This window comes from Papio anubis, chromosome 10, assembly GCF_008728515.1.
Source record: "Papio anubis isolate 15944 chromosome 10, Panubis1.0, whole genome shotgun sequence".
NCBI classification, from domain to species: Eukaryota; Metazoa; Chordata; class Mammalia; order Primates; family Cercopithecidae; genus Papio; species Papio anubis.
In genome coordinates this window covers 41,619,582-41,624,597 of record NC_044985.1, presented here as the reverse complement: position 1 = coordinate 41,624,597, position 5,016 = coordinate 41,619,582, and the positions used below count along the sequence as shown (strand labels likewise).

Here is a 5,016-nt window from a genome sequence, read left to right as displayed (position 1 = left end):
CTTTTAAATCTTTAATCCACCCTGAGTTAATTTTTGTATATGGCAAAAGGTAGGGCTTCAGTTTTATTCTTCTGCATATAGCTAGCCAGCTATTCCAGCATCATTTATTGAATATGGAGTCCTTTCCCCATTACTTATTTGTGTTGACTTTGTCAAAGATCAGATGGCTGTAGATGTGTGGCTTTATTTCTGGGGAGAACCCCTGTTTCCTTTCTACTTTCTTTAAAGTTTTTTTAATGAAATCCTTCATGAATTTGCATGTCATCTTTGCACAGGGGCCATGCTAATCTTCTTAGTATATATACTGCTGAAGCGAGTACAGAACCACTGTTTTCTATTCTAGATCTAGACCAATGCCTCTCTCACATTTATGTGCATGTGAATGAACTGAGGATTTTGTTAAAATGCAGATTCTGATTCAGTGGATCTGGAGTAGGACCTGAGTTTCTGCATTTCCAATATGCTCTCAATACACGCCCAATATGCTCTCCAAGGACTGAACTTTGAATACCAAGTGTCTAAATCAGTGCCGTCTGGTAGAACTTTTCATGATAATGGAAATGTTCTATACTTCTACTGCCCAATATGAAAGTCACTAGCCACATCTAGCTACTAAACACTTGAAATGTGGCTTGACTGAGAACTAAATTTTAAATTTTTATTTCCTTTTACATTTTTTTTTATTATTATTTAATAGAGACAGGTTTTCCCTATGTTGCCCAGGCTGGTCTCAAACTCCTGGGCTCAAGGGATCCTCCTGCCTTGGTCTCCCAAAGGGCTAGGATTACAGGCATGAGCCACCACACCCAGCCAAGAACAAAATTTTTAAATGCTATTTAATTTAAATAAATTAATAGCTACATGCATTATATAGTACAGGTCATCAATTTCCTGTTTCTAGTCTTAAATGGCATGTTTTGCAAAGCCTTCAGGGCTCTCAACTTTTGTTCATCTTGAAATATCCATAATTTGATAGTCAGGACTGGTGGTGTTCCCTATGCAAGACTGTGTGCTCAGCAGTATATTAGGAGCCACTGGAGAGCATAAAATAAATAGATTGCAGGGTCTTTGCCCCTGAGGAACTTCCTGTTTATTAACCAGCTCTCATTGTGTTTTCTTCCAGTTTCTGCCAAGCCTGAAAGTGTTCAATGTTAAAGGGTGGGGGGAGGAGGAAATTAAGCAATAATTAGGAGAGATGATGCTTGGCAGGGGCTTTTTTATCTCAAGGCTACCAGATTCTGTTCATGGAATTTGAGAACATGAGTGATTTGCATATGTTGCATAAATTTGCATCTTGTATTCAAGAGACCTGACTCCAAGTCTATGAAGTACAATTTAATTAATTAGTGAAACCTACTATGGCTGTATTCAGAATAGAATTCATGGCATAACACACATGAAATTGCTAGCTGTTGATAGCTGGGATCAGGAGATCCCAGACCAGGTCAGGAGACCAAAAAAAAAAAAAAAAAAAAAAAAAAACAGAGCAGAAGAGGTTGACAGTTAAGGGGGAAGAAAAGGTACCAGGACCTTTGTTATCATCCCTCCCCTCTGCCTTCTGTGCACCTCCAGCCTTTGTATATAGGGTCATTAATTTCCCACAAACAGCACTATGTAAAATGAAGTTGCACCAAAGAATGGAATTAGACCTCTTGTGCCCAGTAGTGTCAGTTTCCTTATCTTTGGCATACCCCATACTTCCTGCCTTGCTTCTCTGCCTACAACTGAACTCTGCACGAGTGTTAGCAGATAGTTAGATAGTTTAAAAAAGGAAAGATAGAGTGAAGGAGAGGATGTCTAAAGAAAAGAAGTGAAAAGTCAGGTCATTTTTTCTGCTCTCTCTTCCCTTCTCTTTCTTCTCTCCTCTAGTAAGCACCTACTCAATGTCTGTGCCAGGTCTGTGGTAGGCCTGGGAGATACAAAGGTAAAGTAACACAGCCTTCTTGTCTCAAAGGAGCTCAGCACTGCAGCAGTGGAGATGAACATATAAGCAGCAACTACCATACTGTGCATAGAAAGAAACGATAAAGGTATGTCCTAGGAAGGGGACCCAGAGGAGACAGAGATGCCTCTATTGATGTGGAGAGGTAGAGGGGAAGTTTTCTCACAGGAAGAAAGGGAAAGGACTTGAAGAAAGAGAAAGGACTTAAAGAAAGAGAAGGATTGTGGTGGGGCAGAGAGAACAGCATGTGTAGAAACAGCACGATGTGCTTAGCGTACAGTTAAGTATCACAAATGTGAAGGGGAGGAGGGAGGTCAGGGAGAGGTACAAAATCCAGACCAGCCTATAAATGCCTAATTAACTTGCTTTCAAGCACCAAGGGAATGGAACTAAAGTAGAGTACTTTAGACCACCTTACCTAGGAATGAAAACATGGCACCTACCCCAGCAGCAGGGCTAAAGGATCTTTCCCTTAGGAGTTAAGTCTCCCCTCCTAGCATCTCTTGACCAATGTTAGTTAGCTGTAGATTTGCCCTTAACATTTCCTACTTGTGCCCCTTTCTAGGAGAACTTGAATTCTATTATGACTCAAGTTGACTAGAAATAGGCATCTGTATAATATATCTTCTATCTGTTGTCTGTAACCAAATATACCCCCTGCCTGCCAGGCAGCCTGGAGAGGTCAGGTGGAGCTGAAGGGTCATCTTAAAATGGTCGTGTTCACCACCTGAATGATTCCCCTGATTCTCTCCTCTCCCCATCGTGTGGGTATTTACTCCTTCTTTCTTTTCGGAAACTCAGAACCAAATGTGGCAACTGCGTGTGGCCCCAGAGATACTAAAAACTCCCCTGCTCCCCCACCACCTCCATGGCCAAATCTGGGAGCCATAGAGCTACCCTTCACTGCAGAGCTAGTGGGATGGCATAAGGATAGAGACTGTGTCTGGTGCCTCCTCCCACCTCACCCATGCAACTCTATACTCTGTGGGAGAACTGGCTGCCATATTTCATTGATCTACTACTAAATGTTTTAGCAAAACAAAAAGCACAGAGTATACAATCGCTAATTCATACCTGCTCCTCAGCTTAAGAAATACATTTCAAATTCAACTGAAGCTCTTCTGTTTCCCTCATTAATTACATTCCTTTCCTTCCTCTTAAGAAGTAATTATTATCCTGAATGTGGTATTTATTATACCAAATACTTGTATTTATATGATACTATGGTATATTGTGTTAAGTATTTTAAAATTTATAAAAATGTTATGCCTCAAATGCCATCAACAACCAACTCTGTTAGTTTCCTGTGTGGGAAAGCTTCTGAATTGTGTGGTCTTGCCCCTCTGGACCCAATGGCTATATCATAATAAAAAGATAGCTTTTGGCAAGATTTTATCTTATGCTACATTGTCTCATATTTTTCCTTTATTCTTGTATATTCTATGAATATGGTGCTATCCTGTCATTTAGTTATTGTAATGTGTGTGAACTGCTGGGGACACACTGATGTGAGTGCAGTTCTTAAACTTACAAAGTCCTAGACATCACAGTTTTGGGGTTCAAGGTATGAGGAACAGCTCTACAAACAGGGGTTGATTGTATTGAATATTTTTCCTGCTGAGGCTGCCTTGTGATGGGGGATCTTGGAGATCTTGGAGCAAAAGAAATGGCTAATCGTTCAATAATGGTCCTGTAATATTCATTACCCATGAGCAGTTAGTAAAAAATGGCTGCGAAGCCAGAGTTAGGCTACTAACAAGGAATTTATGTAGATGTGCCATGTCTAGCCTGTGTTCTGGAACTATAGAGATGAATAAGGTATGGTCCATTCTCTTTGGAGGCTCATAATTGAATAGGGAGTATTAATAATCGAATGACTGCAATTCAGCATGGCAAATGCTAAAACATACGTATGTAGCAGCTATAATAGGAACAGAGTAATAGTGAGAGTCAGAAAGTATGGTCAAAACCCAAAAAAAGTCGGGTATATAATATGTGTATATTTGGTATATACATGTAAACTCTTAACTATGAGGTAATAATCTCTGGTCTGTCCTTATTACCTGTGTGGATTGGGCAAGTTACAACACTCAGCCTGTTTCTTCATCTGTGAAATGGTGATAATATCTCATAGTGTTGATATATGGATTAAATGAGATAATCTAAAAAAATGTTATCCAGTGATATCCTGGTTTTAACAACAGGCTCTCTAGGGAAAAAAAGACCAACTTAATTTAAAGCATCTGCCAATTTCCATGCTTACATACTCCCACCATAAGCAGTTAGTAAAGAATGGCTGCAAAGCCAGAGTTAGGCTAATTCCAATGCCAAAGGCCAAATTCAAATGACCACATTGCGTCAGTGAAGAAGTTAGGAAGAGACAACCCCAATACATGTGAGCCAGCTCTGGCACCCCACTGATTTATTATGCTCTATGTTCTTCATTAACTTGATTTTTTTCCTCAACATTATTATATTTGAGATTTGTTCATGCTGATACATGAAGGTCTAGTTTCGTTTTGTTTTTGTTTTTGTTTTTTTTTCTTTCACTTCTACTGCTATGTAGGGTTGAATGTATGAACACACCAAAATTTATTTTCCCTGCCAGGCACAAGAGGCTCAGGCCTGTAATCCCAGTGCTTTGGGAGGCTGCAGTAGAAGGATCACTTGCACTCTGGAGTACAAGACTGGCTTGGGCAATGTAGCAAGACCACTTCTCTACAAAAAAAGTTTAACAATTAGCAGGGTATAGTGGTGCATACCTGTAGTCCTAGCTACTCTGGCGGCTGAGGTGGGAGGATCACTGGAGCCTAGAAGTTTGAAGCTGCAGTGAGCTATAATCACACCACTGCACTCCAGCCTGGGCAACACAGCAAGACCCTGTCTCAGAAAAAATTAATTAAATAATTTGTTTTTCCTTTTTTTTTTTTTTTTTTTGATGGATGTTTAGGTTGCTTTCGATCTGGGGACTCTTGAAAATAATGCTGTAAAAATCGTTTTGCATGTACTTCATGGTGCACAGCTGTAAAAGATTTCCCAAAATCAGAGTAGAATTCATAGGTTTTGGACATACA

General features: G+C 39.9%; 1 non-coding gene across 1 annotated transcript; it reads right to left on the bottom strand.

Moving 5' to 3' along the window:
- Positions 1–230: 230 nt before the first annotated feature.
- Positions 231–338, bottom strand: LOC116269271. The gene has a single exon (XR_004176751.1). It is a non-coding gene; the product is annotated as a U6 spliceosomal RNA (small nuclear RNA).
- Positions 339–5,016: the final 4,678 nt, after the last annotated feature.